Source organism: Nyctereutes procyonoides, unplaced genomic scaffold (assembly GCF_905146905.1).
Source record: "Nyctereutes procyonoides isolate TBG_1078 unplaced genomic scaffold, NYPRO_anot_genome, whole genome shotgun sequence".
Classification (NCBI taxonomy): Eukaryota; Metazoa; Chordata; class Mammalia; order Carnivora; family Canidae; genus Nyctereutes; species Nyctereutes procyonoides.
The window spans coordinates 51718905-51731308 of record NW_026575135.1 but is presented as its reverse complement, the minus strand read 5'-3'; positions in this window follow the sequence as shown (position 1 = coordinate 51731308).

The window sequence follows — 12404 nt, the reverse complement described above, 5'->3', positions numbered from 1 at the left end:
AAAAAAAAGAAGAGTAGTCCCTTGACCTCACTCTTTGATGTGCCAATCTGTGCCATCTCCTTTGGTTCTGATCTTCATTTATCATAACTGCACTGCTGGTTCCTGATCACCTTGGGACACCCTAGCTGACTCAGGCCTCAGGCCCTCCTGAAAGTCACAAGAGTCCATACAATCATTATCAAATCCAAACAATGTCTTGTTGTTGTTGTTTAGATATAGAAAAAATCCATCCTAAAATTCAAATGGCATCTCACAGAAACACGTGACTGGCTCAGTTGGTAAAGTATGCAACTTTTGATATTTGGGTTGTGAGTTCAAGCCACACATTGGGAGTAGAGATTACTTAAAACAAGCAAACAAAAATCAAATGGAATCTCATGGAATTCCAAAGAGTCAAACAATCTTTAAAAAGAACAAAGTTAGGGGCATCTGTGTGGTTCAGTTGGTTAAGTACCTGCCTTCAGCTCAGGCCATGATCTCAGGGTCCTGGGATTGAGCCCCATGTTGGGCTCCCTGCTCAGTGGTCTGTTTCTCCCTCTCCCTCTGCCACCCACCCCCCCAACTCATATTTTTTCTATTTCAAATAAATAAATAAAATCTTTAAAAAAAAAGAACAAAGTTAGATGTTTCATACCTCCTAAATTAAAAACTTACTTCAAGTCTCCAGTACTCAAAACGGTGTGGTACTGCCTTAAAGACAGACATATAAGAGTGTCTGGGTGGCTTAGTTGGTTAAGCCACTAACTTGATTTTTGCTCAGGCCATGATCTCAGGGTCCTGGGATCAAGCCCTGTGTAGGGCTCCACACTCAACAGGGAGTCTGCTTGAGGATTCTCTCTCTCCCTCTCTCTCTGCCCCTCCCCCCCACTTGCTATCTTTTTGTCTCTTTCTCTCTCAAATAAATAAATCTTTTATTTTTTTATTTTTTTTAATTATTTGAATTTTTTTAAATTTTTATTTATTTATGATAGTCACAGAGAGAGAAAGAGAGAGAGGCAGAGACATAGGCAGAGGGAGAAGCAGGCTCCATGCACCGGGAGCCCGATGTGGGATTCGATCCCGGGTCTCCAGGATCGCGCCCTGGGCCAAAGGCAGGCGCCAAACCGCTGCGCCACCCAGGGATCCCTAAATAAATCTTTTAAAAGGGAAAAACACATGGGCAGCCCTGGTGGTGCAGCGGTTTAGCGCTGCCTGCAGCCCAGGGTGTGACCCTGAAGATCTGGGATCGAGTCCCACATCGGGTTCCCTGCATGGAACCTGCTTCTCCCTCTGCCTGTGTCTCTGCCTCTCTCTCTCTCTCTCTCTCTCTGTCTCAATAAATAAAATCCTTTAAAAAAATACAAATACAAATACAAAAGAAAAACACATAAAGAAAAATAAAACAGAACAAATTGGCCAGAAGCAGATCCTCACATATATGGTCCAGTGATCTTTGTTCTGGGGGGGAGTTTTTTTTAAGATGTTCAGATTTATTTATTTATTTGAGAGAGAGAGAGAACACACAGAGGGAGAGGGAGAAGGAGAAGCAGACTCTGTTCAGCAGGGAACCTGACACAGGGCTTGATCTCAGGACCCTGAGATCATGACCTAAACCAAAGTCAGACATTTAACCAAGTGAGCCACCCAGGTGCCCTAGTCCAATGATCTTTGACAAAGGTGCCAAGACTATCCCCTGAGGAAAAGATAGTCTTTTCAGCAAGCGGTACTGGGAATACTGGGCATGTACACATGAAGGATAAAGTCGGATCCTCACCTCACAGCATAAATAAATATTATGGCAAAATGGATCAAAGACCTAAAGGTGAGAACTAAACTATAAAAGTCATAGAAGAAAGCATAAAGGAAAATCTTCATGACATTGGATTTGGCAATGATTAAATGAATATAACACCAAAAGCACATGCAACAAAAGAAAAAAAATAGATAAAATGGCTTCATCAAAATGAAAAACCTTTGTGCATCAAAGGACACTACCAGCAGAGTAGAAAAGAAATCCATGAAATGGGAGGAAAATTTGCAAATCATAATCTAATAATGGGTTAATGTACAGAATATATAAAAAACTCCTACAGCTCAATGACAAAAAACAAAAACATTTAAAAGTGGGCAAAGGACTTGAATAGACCTTCAAAGAAGATATACAGATGGCCAGTAAACACATAAAAAGGTGCTGGACATGACTAATTATTAGGAATATAAAAATCAAGGACACTTGGGTGGCTCAGTGGTTGAGCGTCTGTCTTTGACTCAGGACGTGATCCTGGGGTCCGAGATCGAGTCCCACATCGGGCTTCTGCAGAGAGCCTGCTTCTCCTTCTACCTATGTCTCTGCCTCTATCTCTGTTTCTCATTAATAAGTAAATAAAATCTTTTAAAAAAATAGGAATATGAAAATCAAAACCACTAGGAGATACCACTTCACACCCGTCTGGACTACTATTAATAAAAAACAAAACAGCAACTACACAGAGAATAACACACATTGCCAGTATGAATGTAAAATGGTGCAGGTGCTAAAAATGGAAAGCAATGCCTCAAAAACCATTAAACACAGAAATACCATATGATCCAGCAATTCCACTTCTGAGCATATGCCTACACCAACTGAAAGCAGGGACTTGAACAGATGTTTGCAGACTCTGAGTTATCAGCAGCATTATTCACAATAAGCAAAAAGTGATAACCATTCAAATGCTCATCAGTGGATGAATGGCTAGGCAAAATGTGGTATATACACACAATGGAATATTATTTGGCCTTGAAAAGGTAGGCAATTCTGTCACATGCTACAACAGAATGAAGCTCGGAGACATTATGCTACATGAAATAACCTAGACACAAAAAAGACAAATACTTTGGGATTCCACTTGTACGAAGTACCTAGAGAAGTCAAAGTCATAAAGACAGAAAGTAGAATGGTGGTTGTGGGCCAGGGGGAGGGAGGAATGGGAAATCGTTGTTAAAGGGTATGGAATTTCAGTTTGGGGATGATGAAAAAGTTCTGAAGATGGATGGCGGTGATGGTGGTACAACAATGTGATTGTACTTAATGCCACCAAACTGTACATTTAAAACTAGTGAAAGTGAAACTTTATGTTATGTGTATTTTACGAAAGTGGGAAAAAAAGAAAAAGACACATGGGGATGAGGCACTTAAATGTGTAAGTGTTCTCCTCTGGGAGCTTACTCAGGACACTGGGAGATATTGGGGCAGACAGTAGCAGCAGGGGCACAGGAAGAGGCCCTGTGGCCCCCACCCCCATCATCCATCTCCCTTTGTTTCTGCTTCCCTAATTCCTGCCTGTCCTTCAAAGCCCAGTTCTGGTGCTCTCCCACTTCCTCTAGGACGGGACCTCCAGCCCTCCTTGCTCCCTCTCAGAGCAGGTACTGAGCGTCCACTCCCTCCTGCCCCAAGAGTCCTGCTCTCCTTGTCCTGGGCTCTTTCCTCAGGGGCCAGAAGCCTCTCTGTGGCTGGGACAGCTTCTCTCCCTCCCAGACTGAGGGAGGCCCACAGTAGTGGCTCAGTGTCCTCTGCAAAATAAGTCTCTTGGTATCAACCTCTCAGGGTTGGAAATGTCCAACAAGATGATAAATATAAAGCTCTCAGGCACAGCAGAGGGTCCAATATATTATTATTGCTGGGAATATTTTTCATATTGGCCTGGAGTATTTGCCCTGTGCCTATTAGTTGTTCCTCATCCCTTGAGACTCAACCCACTCCTGCTTCCACCACAAAGTCTTCCTATCAAGTTCCCCCTGACTCCCCAGGAGCATCTCAGAATTGAAGAACAACCTGACTTCATAGTATTGTTATGAAGATTAAATGACTTGATCTATGTAAAATGCTTACAATGGTGCCAAGCACATAAAATGTGCTCAGTAAGAGCAGTGACAGCGATGATGCCATTTATGATCGACATATGTTCTGTGTGTTGTCTTGATTGTGACTGCCACTCTTAAGTAGGTAGACTGGAGAGTAAAGAAAGATGACAGTAAGAGATGATAGATGTTGGGGAGATGGATTCAGGTTCGGCAGAAATTCTCAGAGCTTTGGATGCAGTTGGCAGATCAGAAAGTCTTCCTGGTCTTAAAAGATGAGTAAGTGAGTCTAGAGGCAGGAAGATAGGAGAGTCATAATGAAGCTAGGGGCATGCAGAATGAGGTCAGTGTAGCTGAATGTCTAGGCAGCAAGAGATGGCCTGGAGCCAAATTGGGCAGGACTTTTACCCAAGGGGATCATGGCCCCCTGTCGGGTTTGCAGCAGGAAACAGACCCATTTGGCTTAAATTCTGAGCTCACTCTGGCTGTTGCGTGGAGAATGGACAGCAGGGGGCATGGATAGGACCAGCAGATGGAGAGAGACTGCTATAGGCATCTACAAGAGAAGTGGTGGTGGCTTGGCCTGGGTGATAACAGTGGAGGTGGAGGGCTAGGGACAATTTCTGGAGGTGTTTCAGAGAAAGAGATTCCGGACTGACCATGGGACTGAAGGGCTCACTGCCCAAGAGGCTTAGGTGGATAGGTGGATGATAATTCCATTTCCTGACATCTGACCGGTGGAAAAACAGGTTGAAGGGACAAGGCTGGCACATGATTATTCAGAGCTGAGTGATTAGTACATCTTCTCTCCCCTCTGCTGGTTATGCATCATAGTTTTTATATTCAGGAAGTTCTTTGAGTCTAGCCCTGACCTTCCAGCTGCAATCTGAGCTCAGGCCATTCTATTCTGCCCCTGGTGAGTTGGCTTGGTGCCAAAAGGCAGTGGGACTGAGGCATGGGCTGGGGTCCAAGGGCTTGGGTGGCGGACATGCCTCTTGCATGACCACCATCAAGCATGCCAACCTCTGATGCCTGTCAGACTCAGACCCAGAAAGCTCGTGCCAGGGTGCGTGGGCCAGAGGACCTGGTGCAGAAGCCTCCTGCCCCAAGCCATTTCAGGTCCACACATGCCCCCCTCATCGTGCCTCTGGAGCCCTCTCAGATCAGAAGCAACCCCCAGGGCCCTCAAGAAGGCCCTTCTTCGTGATTCCTTCAGAGGTTGGAGGTGGAGAGCAAAACCTCTGATCTTGATGCCAGACACAAACTCAAAGAAATTACTCACCAGAGGGCAAAGTTTCAGAAACCCAGGCAAAGGGCCCTGCCCCATGGTTGGATCAGAATGGCTGCTGATCGGCAGGAGCTATGGCACTGGGGAGCTTTCAGGGGTGGGGCCAGAGCCCCTACAGAGCTGGACTGCCCTACACTTCATCTTACCAAACCACAGGTGTTGGACTAGGGGACCACGTGCTGAGCGCACCTTGGTTCTGCCCCTCTACCTGACCAATGGGGACCCTCAAAGCCCCCAGACCTACTGAAGACTGACTTGACATGTATTTGGGGTCCCACCCAGCAGCAGCTTCCTCATCCTTCATCTCCATTTTGTCCTTCTGGAAGCTGCTTCCCAACACCCTCAGGCAAGTGTCCCAGTCTTTTTTATTTATTTTTTTTAAGATTTTATTTATTCATTCATGAGAGACAGAGAGAGGCAGAGACACAGGCAGAGGGAGAAGCAGGCTTCATGCAGGGAGCCCGACGCGGGACCCTATCCTGGGTCCCCAGGATCATGCCCTGGGCCGAAGGCAGCCACCAAACCGCTGAGCCACCCAGGCGCCCCCAGTCTTGGCCTCTCATGAGCTCCTCATCCCCAGGAGCTGAGATTGCATGACCAGCTTGCCCACGGTCTTTCTCCCGTCCTTCCACCTGCCACTCAGCTTTCCTGGGCCTGGCTTACATGCATGCCTGGTGCAGCCACAGGCCTGCCAGTGGGTAAAGAGATGAGCACCAGGAAAGGAGTCAGGAGACCTGGGTTCCAGCTGGCTGGAACAGAGCCAAGGAATTATCCCAGCAAAGGTAGCATTTTGGAAGTCATTAAATCTGGAAGGGCGGGGTGGATTAGTTGGGGTAGTAGTTCTCCCTCACTCCTGAGCAGAAGCTTGTCTGGTGGAAGTTTGAGAGGCAGGTCTCTAGGGAAATAGCATGGTGACAGTGTCCTCTGTCCCCATAACACCTCTTCCTTGTGCTTTTGTAGCTTTAGTGGTGAGAACCCCTCCCTTACAGAAGTGGAGTCTCTAGGATTCTCAGACCCAGGCCTGGTTCTGCCCTGCAGTCAAACAGAAACACCTTCCACCATATTCCTCCTCACAGTTCTGTGAGGTCCCCCAAACCACCCTCTCCTGGCCAGGCTCCTGGATGGGGTAGGAGTGGCCTCACAAAGAATACAGGGTCCACTTCAGTCCCCTGGGAGTGTAGTGCCTCCCAAATGCCACGTCCAGAGAGGGACTCTGGCCAGGGTGCACCCGCCACCCCTAGAGAGCTCCTCAGGGCTTCCCAGGGGGTCAGGCCATTTGACTCTGTTCCTGGTGTGCTGCCCTGTCTGTGATAGAAGGTCCAAATTTCCTGAACGCAGAAGATCAGATGGTCAGGGAAAGATGGGAGAGGATACAATATACAGAGAAGGAGTGAGTGGAAGGGAAGATCCTTACCCCTTGCCCCTTGTTCACAGCCCTCTCTGGCCAAATGATCCTCTCACTTGGTACCACAGCAGGGATCTCGGGGAAGAAAGAGACTGAAATCTCTGGGGACCCTTGGTATTTGGGTATGTGGGGTCAAGGATGGCAGGATTGCCAGAAGAAACCCTCAGAAAACAGTAGTGACATAGGGAGGAGTCCCCTTGAACCTGTCAGCCTATGCTAAAACTAGATGGTGGGCAACCTCCCTTGGGGCTTTGACAGACCCCTCCCTCCCACTCTTCCAAAGGAGCCTGATCTTTGCTGAGTCCCACAGGGTCAGGCTAGCAAGAGCCTAGTACAGCCTCCCACACTGCTGCAAAAAGAGCCCTCAGGGAATCTGCTCCTGCTGGGTCTCAGTGTCACTTTGGCCATTTGCTAAAGCTTTGAGAGTTTCTGCCCCCTCCACCCCCCACCCCCCGCTCTGAGCCTCACTTTTTGCATCTGTAAAATGGGTGTCATTCCAAGGGCTCAAAAGAAGTCTATTTTATTCCTAAATATCTCCCTTCTCTGCCTGTTTTTTGTTTGCTTTTACAGATTTTATTTATCTATTCATGAGAGACACAGAGGGAGGCAGAGACATAGGCAGAGGGGAGAAGCAGACTCCCCACAGGGAGCCCAGTCAGGGACTCGATCCCAGGACCCCGGGATCATGACCTGAGCCAAAGGCAGACGTTCAACCACTGAGCCACCCAGGTGCCCCCTCTGCCTGTTGTTCATTCCAAAAGCCCACTCTCCTTAGTGAGTTTTGTTTAAGTGTTGCCCTAGTTAGAGACTGTTGAAAAGTGAGGCACACTAAACTTTCATCTTTGGAGGGAATGCATTTTTCTTGACACCATTGTGCTCTCCAGCCCCTTTCTTCCTGGCTGGCCATGCCCCCATAAATTAAAATCTCTAGACCACACCCTTGCCTGCTGGCCCTGTGCTTTGCCCAGATGATTCCAATCCAATGGACTGGAGCTTGGGCAAAGATGTCAACACAAGATTGCTAATGGGGCCTAAGCTGTCATTGGCCCAAACAGGACTCTGACACTCAGCCAAGCCACCCTCTTCCCCCACCCTCTTTGAACCGACACCTATTGGCTGAGCCCTGATTTTGTGCCAGCACATTCAGAGACTGAGAGTCAGGGAATGGGCAGAGAGGAAGATTAGCCATGCCCCTGCCCTCAGTCACACACAAGGGTATCCTCATAGACATAGTGCTGAGGTTCAATCTAACAAAATCCTCAAGGAGGGGACTTGTCCCTGGGAGCCAGGTATGGAGGGCATGGAAGGTTCAGCCAGGTTGCCAGGCCCCCTCACACCTTTAAGGAGATCGCAGTGCCATCAGATGTCTAGTCCAGCAGGCTAACCAGAGAGCACAGTCCCCCAGTTTAAGGAAAAATAGAATGTTAGGTTTGCTATCAGGCTCAAGAGCAGAGAGCTGGCAATAAATCAAGAATGTCAGTGCTTCAAACTGCATTTCCAAGCCCGGGAAACAATTGCGCATTAAAATCCATCGGAGGAAAAAAAATCTATTAAAACTTCAGGAGAAACGCTTTGCTATAAATTAGATTTTTCTGCCAACCAGGATAATTCAATAATTTCCCCTTGACATTCTCAAGATTGCTCTTTGGGGGGGATAATGATGCTTTGAAGTTGGGAGCGATTTGTTTCCAAGGGAAGATGAAGAGTTCACTGGGAATGGAGGTGAGAAGACAAGGAGGAGGCTCTTCTAGCTAAAGGCAGGGGACCCATTTGGGGCTCAGAACCACTGGACAAAGGTTTTCCATGACAGCCAGGAGGTCTACAATACAGGGCTTTGAATAGGGGATGCTGCAGGCTAGGCTATGATTCCGACAGGAAAATAGGGTGTGCAAGGCTTGGGGCCCTCCAGTATTACCTTGTATTTGGGGCAGCCCCAGACTTACAGCTTCCCTCATGATTGTCTAAAACCCTTCACAGGGGCCTCTGGGTGACTTAGTTGGTTAAGCATCCAACTCTTGATTTCAGCTCAGGTCATGATCTCAGGGTCATGGGATGGAGCCCCATGTTAGGCTCTGCACTCCGTACAGAGTGGGCTTGGGATTCTCTTTCTCACTCTCCCTCTGTCCCTACCCCCCTGCTCACTTTCTCCTTCTCTCTCTCTCTAAAATTAATTAATTAATTAATTAATTAAAATAACACCTTCGCTAGCCTTTATGGAACCAGAGCTTGTCTCAAGTAACAGGGTGTCTTAGGTCATTTCTTAGTTCCGGATTCAGGGGTGGGTAGGGGTGGCTTCCTGCATCCCAGTCTGCCTTTCTTCCTACGCTGTGCAAAGCTGAACATTAGGCAAGACCCTTCCCCCATATCCTATCTCCTGTCATTTGAGGCTTTGATCCCAGTCCCTGTCTCTGTTCAAGGTCCAACACAGCCATGATACCACACTGTTTCTTGTTGGCCAGAAGTGCTCTGGCTGGACAGGGGAGCTGGCAGAGAGAGGGTGTCAGGCTAGGGCAGGGATCTTTGGGAACTGGGCTCATTCTGCATGACCACTGGGTACCAGCCTCCAAGACAACTGTGGGGGTAGGGTCAAAGGGCCTGGGTCAGGATTTGAGTAGGACAGGGCTCCAGAGTCAGCTTGCCTGGCTGTGACTCCTGACTCCTCCACTGCCCGCTCATCTAACCTCTCTAAGCCTTGCTTTTGCTAACTGTAAAATGGGGGTGATAACAATACCTGCCTTGTAGATAGAACTAAATGTGACAACATTTGTGAAGCACCTAGCACCATGTGGGCCCACAGAGGAAGTACTTAGTATCTTTAGGACACAGGTCCACAGAACCCAGATCACAGCCCTTCCCACAGCAGGAAATCCATCCCCTGCAGCCTCTAGTCAAGCCCCTTTCTCCTCCCTCCTCTCCCATCCAAAGTTGCCTTTCTCTGGGGACTTAACTTCCTCAGACAGAGCCATGAAGGGTGGTGTCTGCGTGCAGAGCTGGGCTGCCCACTGGGCAGATTTGTGTTTGAGGTCGTTCACTGTTGCCACTAACAACCCTCCCAAGAAGGGTGGTTGATATTAGAGTTCTCTCATCTTGCAGAGGCCCTGGGAGATAAAGTGACATTAGTCAAGATCATGTATCTGGGGGAAGAGGATGGAGCTGGACTGGGGCCAAAGGTCAAACCAACTCAACCACAGGGGCAGTCTCTAGTCTCCAGATTTCTCCCTCTCTTTGTCTTTGTTTCCTTCCTTCTTTGTTTCCTTCCTTACTTTCCACAGGTCAGAGCCTCCCAGAGCCCACACAATGGCCATGGAGACAGAATAGCAAACTGAGGCAGGGGCACGTGGGAGTGATCTTCTTCTCAGTATTCTCTGAGTCTCCAGGAGAGAGATCAGGGACCTAGAAAAAAGAGGTCAAAGGGGAAGGAAGTGGGAGAGTCTGGGAAAGTTTCTATTTAAGCAGCTGTCAGAACAAGCCATTTACTTGGACACTGCTTGACTCACAGAATAGAGGAATTTGGGGTTTAAAAGGTCATCTCATCCCACCCTCTTTTTGAATCATTTCTTCCACAGGTGCCCCTCCACCCAGATAACATGGACCTCACTACTTCCCAAGGCAGCACTAAGGTACAGGTTGCACTCTGCTCCTTGACCTCTTCTGGGGCTCAGACTTGGCTTTCTGTAGCCCTGTCCTGTCCCGGACCCCATACGGGCAGGGGCCAGCCAGCAGCAGTAGGATGGTGTGCACCTGCTGCTTCTCTCTTGGCAAGACCCCCAGGGTTGGGAGACTAATCTGTAACCAAGATAGGGGCTTTCTGGAGAACTGCATCTCTCCAGAGGGCAGGACTGAGTGTTGGCCTGGCAGTGTTCCCTGGGGGCCCAGCCCTGTGCCCAGGAGTTTCCCTCCAAGTGGAGGTCAAAGGGAAACTCAGAGCTGGGGAATTTTGCCACCACGGGAAATCAGGGTGGGAGTTCAGGAGAAACATGATCACTACCACTGGATTTACCCCAAGATGATAAATATTTTGTATTATGTTAGCCCCCAAGCCAGGGGATGTCCTGGTTCCCAGGGAAGGCTCCACCAGGGGACCAATTAGCAACAGGAAGGGCAGGACATGGCACTCGTAAGGGGTAAGGGGTACGAGGTATCTGGGGTTTTGTAAACTCCGGTCCCCACCCCCCAGTAGCTGTGTGACCTCAAGCAAGTAGCTTGGCTTCTCTGAGCCTCGGGTTCCTGGTCTCTCATAGTAGTGGTGCCCGCTTTAGAGGCTTCTTGGAGGTGACCAAAGACATGATTCCTACCGGGCACCTAGCACAGCGTGAGCGCTCCGAAAGCGCCAGCCTTTGTTACTATTTGCAGCAGGTGGGGAACCCCGTGGGAAATCCGGGCGCCTCTGGGAAGCTGGGGGTGGTGGGCCGGCCTTCCCGGAGCCAGGGGCGGGCCGGGCCGGGGCGGGGCGGGGCGGGGCGTCCCGGCCGGGGAGGGGCGGGGCGTCCCGGCCGGGGAGGGGCGGGGCGTCCCGGCCGGGGAGGGGCGGGGCGTCCCGGCCGGGCCCCGCCTCCCCGCCGCGCTGCTGGGGGCCCGCGGAGCTTCCCTGCTGCCCCGCGAGCTGAGTCACTGCGGCCTGCCGGGCCGTTGGCCTTATCTCGACGCGTCGCTGCCCCCGAAAGCCCCTGCCCTGCCCTGCTACATCTAGTTTGCGCCAGGTCCCTCTGGCGGCTCTGGAAAAACTCCCAGGGGCCCAAGAGTTTTGGGGTCTCGAAGAAAGAGGGATCCTCCTTCCGGGCAGTCTGGAGGCCCAGGCACCGCCCCTGCGCCGGCGCTCAGCGCCTATCTTCACACCATTCCTAAACTTTCTTCGGGAGTAAGCGTCGTCTTCTGCAGATTTCTGCTTTAAAATGCGCATCCCCCCCCCCCCCCCCCCGTGCTTTGAAGGGGAACCAGAAGCCCGGAGAACGGGCGCGGAGAGGCAGTAGCGCCCTGAGGGGAGGAGGACCGAGCGGCCGGCCGGGCTCTGGCCGCCTCCGGGCCTCCCTCAGGCCCCGCCTGCCCCTCTCCCAGCCCCCAGGACTGCAGGGGAAGTGCCGGGTGGGGAGGGGAACAGAGCCGACAGATTCTGTAAACAGAGCCGGTTTGGGCCGCGGCCAAGGACGGGGTGTCCTGGCCCAGCCTGGGTGTGAGGCCCATCCGCGGCTCTCCAGGACACCCCGCCCTGCCCGGCTGGCCCGGGGGTGCCCGGCCCACAGCCAGCTCCAGCCAGAGCCAGGATGTGTTCTGAGTTTTGGGAAGTGTCCAGTTCCATCGTGGGGAATGTGCCTCGGATTGGGGTCTGGGGGAGCGGGGGCTTCTCTCTAAGAACCGTCATTAATCGTTCATTCACCAAATGCCAGACTCAGGCATGGGCACAGCCCTCTGGTCCCTGCCCATGGGAGAAGCTGGTACTGGGTTGTGGCTCCATTCCCATTTCCACCTCTGATCTGCCCATATCCTGCTGTTCTGCTGCCTGAGACAGAATCCTTGTGGGATAAAGAAGCTAAGAGAGGGGGCTCAAGTTCTGAGAACACTTGAAGGTGTAGTGCTGCCCCCTTGACTTGTTGCCAAGTGTGGCATCTCATGCCCATGAGCTCACAAGGGCACCCAGAGAGCAGCAAGGAAATGACCTGGAAAGGAGGATGGAGAAGGGAAAGGCATACTGAAGGATACTCAATGTTGGAAGCAATAGCCAGTTGTATGAGGTAGGGAAAGGAAAGGGGTCCTTGGGTGTCTAAGCAACAGGTGGCTCAGAGATACTGGCACCTAGCAGGCAGAGGAGATTGCTGTGGGCTCTGCCTTGGAGGAGAACATGTTAAGGTACAGAAAAGAGTCCTTGTGGAGGTGAAAAGAAGTTGGCCATTGAGA